Source organism: Prionailurus viverrinus, chromosome B3 (genome assembly GCF_022837055.1).
Source record: "Prionailurus viverrinus isolate Anna chromosome B3, UM_Priviv_1.0, whole genome shotgun sequence".
NCBI classification, from domain to species: Eukaryota; Metazoa; Chordata; class Mammalia; order Carnivora; family Felidae; genus Prionailurus; species Prionailurus viverrinus.
This window is the reverse complement of record NC_062566.1, coordinates 94,404,088-94,422,608: the sequence shown is the minus strand read 5'-3', so window position 1 is coordinate 94,422,608 and position 18,521 is coordinate 94,404,088. Positions and strand designations below refer to the sequence as shown.

Sequence of the window (18,521 nt, the reverse complement as noted above, 5' to 3'; positions counted from 1 at the left end):
CTTTTTAAATTAATAAAACTGTAGATTCATATACAATTATAGGAAATAATTTAGAGAAATCCTGTGTATGCTTTTCTCAGTTTCCCTCAGTGGTAATATTTTCTAAAACTGTAATACAATATCACAATATCACTGGGTATTGACATTGATACAATCCACCACCTTTATTCAGGTTTCCCAATTTTACTTTCACTCATGTGTGTGTATGTTAACTTTTATACAACTTCAGCACTTGTGGAAGTTTATATAGGCACCACCACAGTCAATATAAGCAATAAGTCCAACCCCTCAAAGATTCCTCATGTTGCCCTTTTAAACCCATACCTCCTCTGTCACCCCCTCAACTTGCTCCAACCCCCTCCCCCAACCCTCTCCCTAATCCCTGGAAACCACCAAACTGTCCTCCGTTTCTAAAATGTTATCATTGTAAAGCCTAATTTTTAACCCATCTATTATATTTCAATTTGCTTCTTTTCCAATGAACGTTACTAGTGGATAATTTGCTATAATCATGATCACTAGAAGGATCTTATCAGGACCACTATCCTCTTTCTAATGAACATCCAAATTAGTACATCATCCATATTATATCATATATGAGTCCTTCATTTCTTTTTATTGCTTAATAATACTCTATTGTAAGGATATGCCACATCTCATTTATCTACTCATTAGTTGATGGATATTTGGATTGTTTCCACTTTGGGGCTTTATGAATGATGCTGCTATAAATATTTCTGTACAAATTCTTGTGTAGACATGTTTTCAACTCTTGTGGAATTTCTGGATCTTTTGGTAATTCTGTGTTTAATTTTTTGAGGAAGCTGTTTTCCAAAGTGGCTGCACCAATTGACATGCTCACCAACAATGTATGAGATTCTAACTTCTCCACATCCTCCAACATTTGTTATTGTCATTTTTATTATACTCATCCTAATGGGTGTGAATCAGTGGTTTTCAATTCACGCTTTGATTTGATTCTTATATGCACAGTGTTCTTGGTCATTAAAGAAGACTTAATCTGCTTATGCTAGAATTAAATGTCTTCAGAACCCTTCTTACCTTCTGGTATCAGTCAGGATCCAATCAAAGAAGCCGTTCCACTAGGAGGTATTGTTACTTATTTACTTACTTACTTACTTACTTACTTACTCAGATGGATTCGGTACAAGAATTTTTATACATTTGTAGGGGAACTGATACATTAAGCAGTGTCTATAAGGCTGTCAACTTCACATCTGATCCCAGAGCTTGAAGTTCACAGGGCAGAGTTAGCGAAGGCTAAAATGCACAAGCACAAGTTGGAGCCCATGAGGTTTGACTGAAACCCATGTCAGTTCTTGCTTCTGACCTTAGTGATGTCATGCAGGTATCCTGTAGAATCTGGAGCCTTTTGTCATGGAACTAAACACACAGGCCTTTTGTCATAGAACTAAACACGCACGCGCGCGCACACACACACACCTGGCCCCCAAAATTAGAGAAGCTAAAGGGAGGACCTGGGGAGAGGGGAGCAGATGCTGTCTTAGCTGCTGCTGCATGCCAACTGGCTGAGACAGCAGGTGTAACATTGTCTGTGAGCTACAAAAGGACTGATAATTCACTTCCTCCCTCCAGATCTCCTACAGGCATCTCTCTTGTGGCCAACCCTAACTACACGTACAGGAGAGGGGCTTCCAGGGGGTGTAGTTCAACCTACCTTGACACATTTGGAAGCTACCACTTCTAGTTTCATTGTATGACCATGAACTGAAAAGCATTCATATAGTGAGCTGCCTAGTTCTGCTAACTGTGGTTGCATGCCATATAGAAACAGATAAGGAATCTCTAAGCTATAAGTACTAATATTTGTTTACCTGTCCAGATTTTATAACCTCTGTGGCATTGATCCCCTCTGGTTCCTCAGGGTTAGCCCCAGTTGAGGCCACATCACCTAGCTTTTGGGGCCATAGATAGAAATGATCAAGAGTGCTCTGGAGATCACGGCATCTCCTTCCCACCACACATGGTCTTATATTTGATTCTAACTTGTTCCCCATCTTCCCTGTGTGTATCTCTTTACCTTCATCCTCTTTCCATTGTCCCCACCATTCCCTGTCTCCTCCCTCTGGATGTTCCTCTCCAAAGTTTGATGTCTCAACTGTGTTCTGCTCATGGGATCACATATTCCATACAGTCTGGTTTCTACCATCCCCAACACCTTGCCTCTCTCCATACCTGTCATCAGTTAGCCATTAGCATAGCTGAGTTCTGTCATTTGAAATATATAACTAGAAATAGGCAAAAGGTGATGTTCCAAATATAAGACATTCAGGAAGATACACTCCATAAAATTGCCATAAAATCGATGCACTCCACTAACAACATTCTTTGTCAGAAATTCAGGAGTAGAAACACAATAGGAGAGAGAATGTATCCGTTTTAAGACCTCATGTAAGTAAGTTATGCCATTGCCATTATTAACTATAAGCTCAGATCATGTTTTATGCCAGCCTATATATCAGAGGAGGCAGGGAAGGAGGCTAGCCCTTTGTTCACCAGAGAAGGTTGTAGACAGGTCTTCATGAAGAAATGCTGGCATGTCTGTACCAGCTTGGGCTTAGGTCCTGGGAAAAGCTCATGATGAACGGACCAGTTCCTCCACCCCCACCTACTAATAAGACTAGGCCTCCAGTGACCTCAGAGGGATGCTTTTGCCCTAAGGACGAGATGCCCAATGGGAGAAGTAGGAGAAAAGAAACTTCATCCTAAAAATATAGTATCGGGTTTGCCTTTGTGGCCAGCAAGGTAAAATTAATGCGATTTCAAGGTCCCCTTTCCTAAGCCAAATTGTCCCCATGTTTCTACACATTATTGAAAATTTCCTTAACTACAAAATCTTTCATTTGAGAACTAGAGATGAAAAATTTAAAAGGGAAATCTTTGGTTTAGATAAAAATTTAATATTCATGAATTTCACTGAGCGGCTAATGGGCTACTTGGCCCATCATTCTTAAGAGACTGACATTAGGTCCTTCCTAAGCTTTGAAAGGAGGAAGGAAAAGGCAAGTGGGCATCAGGGGACAGCGTGAGGTGACAGGAAAGGTGCACAACATGGAGATGGGGACTTTACCAGACTTAGCCATAATTATCTTCTGCTGGGCAGGGACAGTGACAGGCTGGGTACTAAGGGATTTCGGTTGCATACTTGCACTGACTTTTCAAAACCAGCTCACTGAGCATGAATGCATCCATATGCTGGGGTGGGAAGGATTTGAGTTAGCTATTAAATTTGCACTTTGCAGAGCATCCTCATTCCAGCCCTGAATACTTCCAAAGTATTCTTATTCAAAGACACACATTCATTCCCTCTTCACATCCCTGCTGAAGATACCACCTCACTCTGACAGAAGTCCCTGCTTCAGCAGCAAGCCCCGCTGTTCAGAAGGAAACCTGGCTTACTGGATCCAGGAATGGAAGCAATGAAATTCACTTGAATTATATGCCACTAGGTTGGTTGATGGCAATTTTTGTCTTGCACATCAGAATTAACCATTATAATTTGTATGAATGTTATTAGGAAAATATGTTCATAAAACATTACTTGAAACACTTGGCATCATGTCAGGTTTTTAAATGAAAATTAAAAATCTGGAAGTGTTTCTATATATTTTATAATTAATAAAATAAGACAGACTACTAAAAAGGGAAAATGATAGTGGAAAAGAGCATTTTTGTACGCTAGCAGCAACTAATTTAACAGAGAAATAGATATAAGCAATTAAATTCATACCATGCTGGATGCCTTAAGCATAGCTTTGGGAATCGTGTCCTTTCAAGGAACTAATAGTTTCTGGATATAAGAGGAAAGACATTTGGGGGTGAACACTTGTCATTTGCTATGAGGTTGCTCGAAAATCTATTCCCTCCACCTGGAATTAAAACATCATTGAAATTCACAAGAGGGCCAGGCTGTACAACCCACATCTGGTGGGTGCAGAACAGAACAAGCTGCAGCACAAAACAGGCGTTTCCCAGCACCGCGCTCCGTGTGATGTCAGCGGCAGATTCAGCAGTCACCTCGCATAACCTCCCCTTGCTCGTGCAAGCTTTGAACAGGCTTTTCTTTGGAAATGATTGCACAGTTATTTAGTCGTTTACAAAATCAACCAATTCCCATAGTGAGATTTATTTCTGTGGGAGTCATATCTTAGATTCTAACTAGCAGAGCGAAAATCCGTTGTCATGGAAACCGTTCCCTTTTCACTAGGCTGGTGCTGCACTTGACTTGCATGGAGGTGGATTGACAGAGATGCAAAAGGAAAGGGTGAAAAGAAATCAGACATGGCTTCAATCCATTTTCCTGAATGATATTGATGATCACTATTAATTTTATGTTGGATGGGAATTGACCTATAAATACTGAATCCTAACAAATCTTTCAATACTCGGGAGAGAAAAACCAAAATATGTTTTAGATGCTACCTAAGATATCCCAAAGAGTTTCTCTTTTGCCAAAGAGAATCATTTATTAGAAAAACATTGTGTTTTACTATGTTCCTAGAGTAATCAAAGCAAAAGTAGTGAAAAGGAGAGTTATATTAAGGGTAATTTAATTTTCTTATATTTGGACTTTATAGATTAAATGTTAGGACTGTCAAAAAAAATAAATAAATGTTAGGACTGTCGGAGAGGGAATATGTGGATTTATTATCAAGACGAAAGGATCACATACTTCTCAAGCTCATAGTCAAAGTAAGGGAACCAAGAACATCTACACACGAGTTCTTCTTCCTACAAACTTATGACATCATGAGTTGACTAAAAAGGGCACATGTGTGTTAGGAGCCTGATGGCATTTGTGCCTTCCCAAAGGACAGGACGTTTCTGAGAGTGGGCGAAGATACTGGTGGAGTGGAATTCTTCTGCAACAGGAGAAAAGTGTCATGATGACCAGGGGAAGGGCATCAAGAGATGATCCAAGACAATTAACAGCCTGTAAGTGGACGGTTCCCAATATCAAGTATGAAACAAAATTGAGTGAAGTATTTCTATGGATCGATTACAAGACGCTTGAGGGTTTTGTAGATATCTACTTAAATTCAGAGATTAAATTGAAAAAACAAGGCCATCTGCAAACATTTTTTTTCTACACAGCATGGGGTCTTAGTAAGCAGAGACTGATTATATAAGGAGTATTCATCTTTGAGGAAAAAATGTCCATTGTTTTAACCTATTTATGTATTTATTAGTGAGGTATAATTGATATATGACATATTTATTTCAGGTGTAGGACAACATAATGATAAGGAATATATCATTAATGATATATTAATGATAAGGAATATATTGCAAAGTGATCACCACAATCAGTCTAGTTAACATCCATCACCACACGTAGTTACAAATTTTTTTTTCTTGTGATGAGAACTTTTCATATTTACTCTTAGCAACTTTCAAATGTGCAATGCAATATTGTTAACTATAGTCACCATTGCTGTGCATACATTACATCCCCATGACTCATTTATTTTATAACCGGAAGTTTATACATTTTGACCCCCTTCACCCATTTCACCCACCACCTCCATCCACCCCTTACCCCCTGCCTCTGGCAACTACGAATCTGTTCTCTGTATCTATGAGTTTGGGGGTCTTTTTGTTTTGTTTTACTTTGTTTTGTTTGAGATTCTACCATATAAGTAAGGTCATATGGTATTTCTCTTTCTCTTTTCCAACTTAGCATAATACCCTCGAGATCTATCCATATTGTCTCAAATGGCAAGATCTCATTCTTTTTTGTGGCTGAGTATATATCTCACATCTTCTTTATCCATTCATCTACTAACGGGCACTTAGGTTGTTTCCATATCTTGGCTGTTGTAATAAATGCTGCAATTAACATGAGGGTGCGTATATTTTTTCAAGTTAGTGTTTTCATTTTCTTTGGATAAATACCCAGAAGTGGAATTGCTGGATCATATTGTAGTTCTATTGTTAATTTTTTGAGGAACCCGCTTAGAGTGTTCCATTGGCTGAACCAATGTATATTCCCACCAACACTGCATAAGCATTCCCTTTTCTTCACATCTTTACCAACACTTGCTATTTGTTGTCTTTTTTAAAAAGCTATTCTAACGGGTATGAGGTGATATCTCATTGTGGTTTTGAGTTGCATTTTCCTGATTATTAGTGCTCTCTTTGTGTACTTGTGGGCCTTCTGTATCTTCTGGGAAGAAGTGCCTATTCAGATCCTCTGCCCATTTTTAATGTGATAATTTGTTAATTTGCTATTGAGTTGTATGTGTTCTTTATATGTTTTGGATATTAACCCCTTATCAGGTATATGATTTGCAAATATTCATATATCACATATTGCAAATATTCATATAACCCATTCAACAAGTTGCCTTTTCATTTTGCTGATGATTTTCTTTGCTTTGCAGAAGCTTTTTAGTTTGATGTAATCACATATCTACTTTTGCTTTTTGTTGCCTTTGTTTTTGGTCTCAAATCCAAAAAACATTGCCACGAATGATGTCAAGGAGGTTACCACCTAGGTTTTCTTCTAGGTGTTTTATGGTTTTAGGTCTTATGGTCAAGTCTTTAATCCATTTGAGTTCATTTTTGTGTATGGTGTAAAATAGTGGTCCAGTTTTCTCAACACCATTTCTTGAAGAGACTGTCCTTTCTCCATTATAAATTCCTGGCTCCTTTGTTGTAAATTACTTGACCGTGTATGTGTGAATTTATTTCTGGGCTTTCTATTCTGTTCCATTAATCTGTGTGTCTCTTTTTATGCCAATACCATACTTTTTTGATTACTATAGCTGTGTAATATAGTCTGAAATCAGGGAGCATGATGCCTCTAACTTTGTGCATTCTTAAGATTGCTTTGGCTATTCAGGATCAAAAATATCCATTTTTTAAAAAGCATAAATTTTCTACAACGAAGTATACAAATTTTAAATTGACAGCTCAATAAACTTTAACATATATATGTACATGTCTATATTTACATACATACATATACATGCATGCATATATATAATTACCACCCCAATCAAGATATAGAACATATCTCCACGTCAGAGAATTTCTTTACATTACTTTCAAGTTCTCCCCATTTTTCCTGACTTCTATCATTATAGATTAGTTCTTGAAATAGCCTATTCTTGAAATTTACATAAAAATAATACGCACTTTCTTGTGTCCGACTTCTTTTACTCAATATAATTTTTAAAATTTTATTTATGTCTTGCATAAATTGGCTTGTACTTTTTTATTGCCAAATAGTATCCCATTGTATGAATATACACAATTTTTTCATTCCAGTGTATGAATAGACACAATTTATTTATTCATATTACTGCTAATAGACATTTGCACTGTTTCCAGCTTTGGGGCTATTATAAATAAAATTGCTAGGAATATTGTATCCAAGCCTTTTGTGGACATATGCTGTCATGTAGGGTAGGTATATATTTAACTTTATTAGAAAGAGCCAGTTTTCTCAAGTGGTTTTTGCCATTTTAACTCCCACTCTCAATGTATGAGGCTCCCCGTCCTCACCAGAACTCGGTGTTGTCAGTCTGGTAGGTGTGTAGTGGTGTCTCCTCGTGTGCCCTTTGTTTTTAAAGAATCTGTGCTAATGTCTGCATTAGTGATGTACTCAGGTCATAAGGTCAGAATTAAAATTCAGATATTGCATTTAACATTTCCCAGACTACTAATAACCCCATGCCTTTGAAAAATACAGCTTTCCTAAGGTAAGTTCAAGTAAGCTGAGATTTCATTAAAAAATACTCTGAAATTTTGAACCCTTAGAACTTAAGAATAATCAGAGCCATCCTGGATAGAAGCACTTAAGTGCAAAAAAGCCACCTCTTTCTTTTATGATCCATTTCTTTTATTTTCCATCTAAGAACAGTATTTCTAGAGGGAGCAGTAGTAAAGTGTTTGAGTTGTCTAGCTAGCCCAAAAACATCATATTAAATAAAGCAATATATTTCATAAACTGATTCTCCTCATTAATATATAGGAACCGGTAAATGAAGTTTTAATTTTCTGTTTGATCCAGGAGTTCTTTAAATCTTTAAAATGATATTTCTTAATTTCTAAGAGATTATTAAACATTAAGTGAAGCATTTGGGGGAATGTAGTGGGGTAGGAGAATTAAAGTTACTAGTTAATTTTGACTTAGTTATAGACAAATGAAAGTTTACATGTGATGAAACATGGGAAGGTAACAGCTTGCAAAATGGAAAAACAGCAAAATATCCAAATTAGCTGATGAGTACTTTAAGATATTAAAGGAAATGTGATAAAGCCAAAAAAAAAATTTTAAAGGAAAATGGATAATAGAAACATATATGATAAAAATGGAATAAAGCCAACTATATCAATTAATACAATAAATGTAAATAGCCCAAATTTCCCTATGATAAGTAAAAGAAAAAGCATAAGATTGAGTTAAAAACAAATGTAGTTTTAAAATAAAAGATGACGGGGGCACCTGGGTGGCTCAGTCAGTTAAGCATCCAACTTCAGCTCAGGTCATGACTCACATGCTGACAGCCCAGAGCCTGGAGCCTGCTTCCGATTCTGTGTCTCCCTCTCTTTCTGCCCCTCCCCTGCTTGCTCTCTGTCTCTCTCTCTCTCAAAAAAATAAACATTAAAAAAAATTTTTTAATAAAATAAAATAAAAGATGAGGAAGTTTATACAAAAGAGAGAAAGAAAGGAGGGTATATATAATAATATCAGATGAAATGAAGTTCAAAGCCAAAAGACCTAAGTGAAACATAGACGGATGTGGTCTAATGTTAAAAGGTACAATCAATGTACAAAGAATATAGGACAGCAAAGCCACAGATTATATAAGATAAAAACTCCTAGAAATAAAGGAGAATACAGTCAAAGCACAATCTTTGTGGGAAATTTAATCACATATTTATTTGAAAATATTGTAGGTCAAAGAGACAAATAACAAGCAAGAATATAGAGTATCTGAATAACCCAGTTAACAAGTTTAATTATGCTTACAAACGTGTTACAAAAGTTTATATTGTGCATATTATCTTTATATTATATATATTCTCTCCTAGAAGCAAAGACTATATTCTTCTTTTATACCCATTTAATGTTTACAGAAGCTCTTGTGTACATGTATGTATCCACAAAATAAGGATTATAACTTCTAAAGAGTAGAGATTTTGTGAACCAGACATTCTGACTGAATTCTACTAAAACTACTAAGCCACGACTTTTCACTTCTCTGGAAGGCCACCTAAACTTTCCAGGTTGTTTTCCAGTTTTTGGTCCCTCAGGCATTCTTGGTAAGCAAACAAGTGTTTTGAGGCCAGCCTTGTTCACCGATAGTCATCAACAGTAGGAAGAAACTAATTTCCTGAACAAACACTTATGCATTACTAGTAGGGCTCTATGGGCTAGGACCTCTCATGAGTGCTTTACAAATAATACCAGTGGGAACTTTCACCTTAACTAGGAAAAGATCAATAAGAAGCTTTTGAAACCACTACCCTGTAATTTTAAAATGCAAATTTTAGGAGTAAGATTTCATTCATTGCCTATCTGATCATGAAAACAAATACAAATGATAATATTTGTGGGGTTTTTTAAAGTTTATTTATTTATTTGAGAGAGAGTACATGATCAAGGGAAGAAGTAGAGAGAGAGAGAGAGAGAGAGAGAGAGAGAGAGAGTTCCAAGCAGGCTCCACACTGTCAGTGCAGAGCCTTGTGCGTGGCTTGAACTCACAAACTGTGAGATCATGACCTGAGTTGAAATCATGAGTTGGACACTTAGCCAACTAAGCCATCCAGGTGCCCCCAAATGATATTTTCAGTGAGTTATATAGGCAAGTATCACTCACATCAGCTTTATCAGGAGTGTAAATTGAATGACCACTCAAGGACATTTTGATAACATGATAACATTTAGTATAAGTAAATGTGAATTTTCATTTTGGGAAATGAGAATAATCAAGAATGTATTGAAGGATTTTCTTCATGAAATTCATGTCAGAAATTCTTTGCAAAGGATGAAAGCAAACTAAATGTCCTAAAGTAGGAAATTAGTTAAATCAATTAGGATGCATCTATACATTGGGTTAGTGGTCATAGTTTAGTGGGTAACAGATTAGATTCTGGTCACAGCATCTCCTTAACAGTTTTTTTTAATGTTTATTTATTTTTGAGAGAGAGAGAGAGAGAGAGAGACAGAGACAGAGTGCAAGCAGGGGAGGGGCTGAGAGAGAGGAAGACACAATCTGAAACAAGCTGCAGGCTCTGAGCTGTCAGTACAGAGCCGGACGCGGGATTCAAACTTGTGAACCGTGAAATCATGACCTGAGCTGAAGTCGGATGCTTAACTGACTGAGCCACCCATGCACTCCTGCTTAATGGTTTTGGACCACATAACTTCGCTTGCTTAGTTCTATCACCTACAAAAGTTATGAACAATAATAGTACCCACCTTTGCTGGTGTGTGTGTGTGTGTGTGTGTGTGTGTGTGTGTGTGTGTGTGTGTAAAAGGTGAGTTAATATGTACAAAGCATTACAAGCAGCGCTGGGCACATAGTAAATGTTATCAAAGTGTTAGGTAGCTATCACAAAGGGGGAAGTAGCATATTTTTAGTCACATGGGAAAACATTTATATCATATCAAGTGCAAAGAGCAGATTTCAAGACAGAAATGGGTATATGACATTATTCCAATTTTGTTCATACACATTATATATAGGGATACATATTTGCCTATCAATGTATACAAGATCTCCAAGGATAAACATCAAGGATTCATTATTAATGCTATTAATAATGTATCTGATGGGGTACTAGGATGTCCAGCTCTTGGTTTCTGCTCAGGTCATGATCTCATGGTTTGAGTTTGAGCCCCTAATTGGGCTCTGTGCTGACAGTGCACAGTCTGCTTGGGATTCTCTCTTTCTCCTTCCTCTCTGCCCTTCCCCTGATCATGCTCTCTCTCTCAAAATAAATAAGCTTTATTTAAAAAATAAATTCAAAAAATAATGTATCTGGTGACATAATTTTTTTCTTCTAAGTCTTTTATTTTCTGATTTTTCTGAGAGGAGCATGTTTGGTTTTGAAACATGGGGCGGGTTGGGGGGCAGGGTGGGGAGTTATTTCTTGAAACAAAAACGTCTGGCTCCTACTAGTAGTTACTTAGTTCTCACCACTAGAAACATGAGTAACAAATAATGGTCATCAGCTTTGGCACTTAACACTTGTGTCTCTGAAAGAACACAATGAAAGCATTTCTATATAAAAAATAGTTCAGTGATTTTTTTCACTTCATCATATATGTTTCTAAGAACATGTTTTTAATTGTTTAGAGAAAAACCTTCATTTGAAGAATGAAAGTTTCCCTCTGGGACACTTAAAAACTATAGAGAACTAAAATTTTATTGTTTTCAAATCTGTTTTGCTTATCTTCAAACTGTTCCCCAGTAGTATCAGACAATGCAGAATGCTATACCACCAGGAAGGACATGGCAGACCGGTGTGGACATTCAGGCAGCCAGAGGGATCCACAAAGAAAACAGCTTTCTGGGAAAGGACTCAGAGCCTGCTGACGGGTGCCCTAGAATTCTCCCCAGAGAAAAGGCAACATACGTACAAAGGAGATCTATCCAGTCATCAATCTCTGGGATGTAAAATCCAATATTTACACAAAGGCTTAGCCCAAGGAAGGCATATTTTTGATCCTTGGCTGTAAATACTTAGTAACTGCCTAACAACACACATATCATGTGTGTTGAATATCCATAGAAAGGCATGCTCTCTGACAGAGCCTTGGGCAGGGTGATGTTGACCATGCAGCCTATAGGCTTGCTGCATTATTAAAGTTTCATGCCTTCCCTGGCAACAGTTGCTGCATGAATTCTTTCATTGCTTCCAGCACTCTGCAAAAGCCATAGAGACATGGCAAATTGATTTTCCCCCAAGAAGCTATGAACATTGGGCAAAGCAACAGGTTTTTTTGTTGTTTTGTTTTGTTTTGTTTTTGTTTGTTGTTGTTGTTTTCTTTTCTTTTTTTTTTTTTTTTTTTTTTTTTTTTTTTTTTTTTGCTGTGCCTTAAGGTGATAAGTGGCTCTTCTATCTAGTTCGCTGAAAGAAACCCTCCATGTTGATTTGCATCTCCAGCTTGAGAGTTTCCTGTCTAAGGCAGATAAATATTTTAAGTTGGGTGGATTAAGGCCATGCAGAGTATATGTCTGGAATTCAAACTGTAGCCAGAACTGGCTATGCCTGGCAAGGAAAGCAGCTACTTCTCATTTGCCCTGAGAGGTGGAGAAGGTACATTTCTGTTGTTAGTTGTTGGAATAGTCTAGTCTTCTTCTGCTTCAATAGAGAGCCCATAAGAGAGAACTTTTCAATGGACATTGTTAAGCTCAGAATGGTGGTGGTTTCAGAACAGTGATGGTTCCATGAGGGAAGGGATTGTATTTATTTTCTTTATCATTGTTTTCCTAACATGAATCACTGTGGCCGGTCCACAGCAAATTCCATGAAAATTGATTGAATCAAATCACAAAGGAAAAGTTTATCATTGCTGTCTGTATTAGTCAGTTTTGCTACAGTAACAAACAACCCCTAAAATCTCAGAGGCAAAGGTTTATTCCTTGCTCATATTCTATCATAGGAGGTAGTCTGAAGTTCTGTTCCATAAGTCTTCTTTCTGAAGCCCACAGCCACTCTGTGGGACATGCCCAGTGGTAGCAGGTATGCAGGTACCTGGTCGTACCTGCACACTGCTCCAAAGAGTTGATAGTACACACACCTCTTCTAGCTCCACATTCAGTAATGTCGTGTTGGTAGCCTAAAATCGACTATGTGTTAACACCTTTGAAATTAGCAAACATTACAAATCAGAATGTGTTTTTTGAGAGCCAGTTTATCCACATGCCATTGAATCTGTGTGACAAGAAGAGCAAAGGAGCTGGCAGAAAATCACAACGTTTCTTTAGCCTAAAGCAAATCACGTGGCCAAGAATAAGAATGGGGCAGGAACACATGCTCCCTCTACAGGAGACACCGCAAGTCTCATGGCAAAAATGAGGAGGGGGCAAATAGTTGTGAACAATACTACAGTCTAGGGCACTGTCTGACTAATCGTAGTTGACCAAACCCCAAACTGGGACATGTGGCATAACAAAATGTTCCAATGATTTATGCATGTATATTTTAACATAATTCTTATTATAAAAATAGTACTTATTTATAAGTATTACATGCTTACACAATGCTCACAGGTGTTGTATAGAGGAACTTTGAATACATGATTTCACGTAATCCTCACTACAGTCCTATGACACAGGTACTGTTATTATCCCCATGTTGTAGGTGGGGGAACTGAAACCTAGCAAGCTTAGTGTTTTAAATTGGGGCTCCTGGACACAGACTCAGAGAGTTGGGAAGGGATAGTTAGCTGCTCAGGGTTTCAGTAGGTCCATCTGTGAGGAAGTGAGAAGGCCAGGGTTGAGCAGAGGATGAACCTGACCTGCAGTGGCCTCAGCCAAGTCTGAAGGGAGTTCTAGAGCTGGGATGGCCCTTCAGGGTTGTTCTCAGATCATGGCAAGGAGGCCAGTCAGTCATTCATGGGACACCCTGGATGTGGGCCCAGCGCTGAGCAATGCAGTTCCCCATAGGCAAAAACAACGCCTAGTGCCATCTATCAACAGTGATATTCCCAGCAGCTGGAAGGACACACCAGCCTTTAGAAGGGAATCTGGGCAGAGCACCACAATATCCACTACAGTTAGGTGATATGTCCATGGTCACACAGCTAGTAAAAGGCTAGGATTTAAACCCAAGTCCATCTGACTGTAAAGTCTGTCCTCTTAACCCCACTGCCAGATTAATTACCGTTGCCCTATCTCATTCGGTTGCTGCTCTCTGGTGAAATAACAGCATTTCTGGTCCATGTTTATGCTTTAAAGAATGACGAAAACATGGGGCGCCTGGGTGGCGCAGTCGGTTGGGCGTCCGACTTCAGCCAGGTCACGATCTTGCGGTCCGTGAGTTCGAGCCCCGCGTCGGGCTCTGGGCTGATGGCTCAGAGCCTGGAGCCTGTTTCCGATTCTGTGTCTCCCTCTCTCTCTGCCCCTCCCCCGTTCATGCTCTGTCTCTCTCTGTCCCAAAAATAAATAAACGTTGAAGAATGACGAAAACAGAATGTTTGGATTTAAATTGTTATTAAAAAAGAGGTAAATGGCATTATGCATTAGCTTTTGGTGTGGATATTTGTGTACTTGTGTGTCCAGATCTAGCACTGAGGAACAGAAATGGGATAATATGGAACAGTGTGTTAGATTATAGGTGTGTAAGGTCTTCCTCCCTTCTGTCCTCCACAGAGCTTACAGGTCATGTTCACATCTTATCTGATTGCTAAGTATAATCAAATTCCCTCATAATCAATCATGATCCCCCCACCAAATCACCTTCTTTGGTTTCACATGCTCTCGCTGCAGGTTGTTTTTATTCTTCCTGCATGAGTGAGAGAAGGCTTCTCTTCTTTGGGCGGCTGAAGCAAAGAGGACAACTTTGGAGTCAGACGACTAGGCTTTGTGTTCCTACTCTTTTGTATGTAAGTTGTAAAACCTAAACTCGGGGAGCCTGGCTGGCTTAGTTGGTTAACCGTCTGATTCCTGGTTTCAGCTCAGGTCATGATCTCACGATTCGTGAGATCGAGCCCCATGTCCAGCTCCATCCTGACAGCAAGGAACCTGCTTAGGATTCTCTCTGTCCTCTCTGCCCCTTCCCTGCTTGCCTCTCTCTCTCTCTCTCTCTCTCTCTCTCTCTCTCTCTCTCTCAAAATAAATAAACACTAAAAAAATAGATAAATAAAACCTAAACTCATGTGTGTCCTCTCTGAGACTCTGCAAAATTGCAGGGTGGTGACTGGGATTGAATAGATACACATTAAAAGCATGCATCAGTTCCTTGATAATAAGAAACAATCAATATATCATAACTATTAGAATTTCTTGCCTTTGCTTTTTAACTATATAATGTCAATAATGTAGTAAGACTTAAAAAAACCCAGTATTTCTTCCAGAAAAAAATTGTTATTCTCCGAGGGGCCTTACTTTGGAATCACATGGCATCAATCATCACTTTGCTCCTGCATTTTGTGTTGACCCTGGTACCTGGGAAGGAGGTGTGCACTGTGACAGGGTCACAGGGGCCATCAAGCCACTGTTGCTGGTTTGTCACCTCATCTATTTTGTACTAATTCTTTGGTTGACCCTTTTGACCCATCCCATGCCTGTAACTTCAGATTGCAGACAGCTAGGAAGCTTCCTTTCATTTGTCCCCATTGTCTCCATCCAATATTCATAGTAAATTGAGGGAGGAAGTGACACGTGAATCATGTTCATGGCAGGGCACCCTCCTCTGCGTGGGCGTGCCTTGGCAGCTGGGCAGATGCTTGGGCAAGTGAGGATTTGGTCAGGATGAACTGAATCCCATACCGGTTTGCTGAGCCTAAGTAATAATGGGTTGTGAACTGTCCTCCCCCCGGGGCTTCCAGGTTGAGCTTCTGACCCCTTATAACCCCCACTCCTTTGGAAGGTGTAGGGAATCTGGGTGGAAGTTGGAGGGACAAAGCAGCAGAAGAAGGAAGAAGGAGGCGGAGTGCTTTGTTCCTCTCCTTCAAGCTCTGAGCAACTTGCCTTCTTTCTGGGAGATCTTGGTTATTCAGAGCACGCTCTGAGATCTTGCCTGGAAATTTGTCAGTGCCTCCACGGCTACATCATTTCCCCACTCTCATTCACTTTCTGAACGTGACACCTTTGCAGAAAATTGGAAAACAAATATCCAGCAAATCAGAATGTCATTTCTTAGGCATTAAAAACCGCTTCTAACGGCTACATATACAGCCAGGGAGGCTGTAACGAAAACACACACTAAATATTTGCATCTTTGGTGTTCTGGTATAAATTTACAAGGCTGCTCTGTGGTCCTGAATACAGAACATTTCTGTTAGCCCAGAGCAGGAATTTAAATGCTTCTGGGAAACAAAATCAATCAATAATAATGTTCTTCTACATCAGATTTAGCTTATAAATGTGATCAAAGAACTATCCTATAAACGCGACGCACACATAAATCCTTATAATAAGAGCATTTTCTAATGATAAATAGTTTCCAGGGTTTTTCATTGTTTCCTGCTCAATTTCTACAAGTTGGCAAAGCTTAAGAGAAAGGTTTTTAGATCTTTATCTTACAATGCAATTGTTTATCAAATACCAGAAACATCGTTAGCCAGGTAGAAGGCATTCTTGGGACTGAATATAGACACAAGGAAAGGTAATCTGCAAACGAATTGATTTTTCCAGTTGACTTATTGCTTTGCCGTATCAAAACCTGGGAGTGGATGAGGCCAGCACTCTTTGTATACTACGGAATAATTTTTTTCTAAGTAGATAGCAGTACCTGGTCAACAATTTTTAATGGGTGTCAGATCTAGCTTACATTGTATAATTAATTGCAAGGCTGGGATACAACAAATCAGGTCACGTCTGTTCTGTATAAATGAGTGAACTTGGCTTCTGTACTTCAACATACAAATGTGGTTACTAAGGCATAGATTATCATAAAAGGGGGAAGATGGGGTGCCTGGGTGGCTCAGTCGGTTAAGCGTCCCACTTTGGCTCGGGTCATGACCTTGTGGTTCGTGAGTTTGAGCCCCATGTCAGGTTCTGTGCTGACAGCTCAGAGCCTGGAGCCTGCTTCAGATTCTGTGTCTCCCTGTCTCTCTGCCCTTCCCACATGCCTGCTCTGTTTCCCTCTCTCTCTCAAAAATAAATAAAAACATTAAAAAATTTTTAAAAAGAGGGAAGAAAACTGATAGCCGGCAAACTTTTGCTCATGCAGAAGAAGGGAAGTGAGTTTAAAGTAACAATGAAAAATGTCTCCTTTAGAATATGTCTCTCTCATTTTATTGCCTGCTCTTCTAAATGAGACTCTACTGCTCTCCCTCATCCCCTCGGCTCTTGGAAAAAGTTCTTGAGGAGAAAACTTACACCCCAAATTATAGGTGCAGTTGGGACTAGTAATAAATAATTGAGCAGCCCTTCCAGCACTGCAAGCTCACTTTGTGCTTTTTCTTCCTCAGCTGTGTTGGTCTAGCCTCCCAGAGTCTGAGTACATAAATCAAAGTACAAGAGATGAGCAGAGCCCATTCCAGGAATCTGCCCTGTGACTCTCCCCAGTCAGTCTGCAGGTGTTTGTGAGCAGGAAGGAAGAAGATGAATAACAGCCAATGTTGATTAATCACGCAGCATGCACCAGAGAGGTTCTGGGCTTTAATCTAATATCTCATGCAATGCCCATAACACCCGAGAAGAGTAACATTCTTCTCATTTTATGGATGAGGTAAAACCATGTGTAAAGTTTGAAAAGCCACTGACTGGCAGAATTTATGAATTTGGATTAGTTCCCTTAACCATTACCCTTACTAGCAGGAGCTTTTCTATTGGTGAGTGCACTAAACCCTCACAATAACCCAACTACAAAATATTATTATGCTTCCCATTGTTTGCTTTGGAATAACTCAGGCAGAGGTAACTTTCTCAAGGTCACATTTAGTAAGGGACAGAGCCAGAATTTGAACCCTTCTAAAGCCTATGTTCTTTCTATCTCCCCACATTATTTCTATCAAGCATTTGACATGCATATTTTTAAAGAGATCCAGTGCCTAACTTTGTATTTAATAAGGAAGATATAAAAAGAACATTCACTTAGCATTATACTCTGTAGATCTATCCACATTCTTGCAAATGGCAAGATTTCATTCTTCTTTATGGCTGAGTAATATTCCATTGTGTATATATCTTCTATATATCTAGATATAGATATAGATATAGATATAGATATAGATATAGATATATCTCCTATATATCCTCCTTATCCATTCATCTATCAATGGACACTTGGGGTGCTTCCATATCTTGGTTATTTTCAATAATGCAGTAGACATAGGGGTGCATATATCTTTCAAATTAGTATTTTTGTATTCATTGGGTAAATACCCAGTAGTGGAATTATTGGATCATATGGTAAGGTGAAAGAGATTAAAAGTACACTTATGAGTACACTTGATGAGCACTGAGTAATGTATAGAACTGTTGAATCACTATATTGCACACCTGAAACTAATATAACACTGTATGTTAACTGTACTGGATTGAAGAGAAAAAAGAAAGAGAAACATTCATTAGACCAAGAGATACAATTTTAAGATTCTGCCCTTTTACTGAGAGGAGAGAGGGATGAAGCTTTGTGTTGGTAAGGAGAGTGGGCTTTAGTCTTTAAAGAAGGTGTTGTGGGAAAGGAGTTTGTCTCTGTAATTTACAGGTGAGATAAAATTCCTTATAGCAGAAGGAATTTTGCATTAAGTACAATGCTGAAAGTAATGGAAAATCCCAAACAGGAACTTAACAAGGAGTTAATTTTCCCCACAAACAAGAAGCCTAGTGGTAGGAGACTCAACTGTT

General features: G+C 38.7%; 1 protein-coding gene across 3 annotated transcripts in view; it reads left to right on the top strand.

The window, feature by feature from the left end:
* Window positions 1-18,521, top strand: part of TRIM9 (tripartite motif containing 9) — a 112,692-nt gene that overhangs the window by 43,359 nt on the left and 50,812 nt on the right. The window lies entirely within an intron of this gene.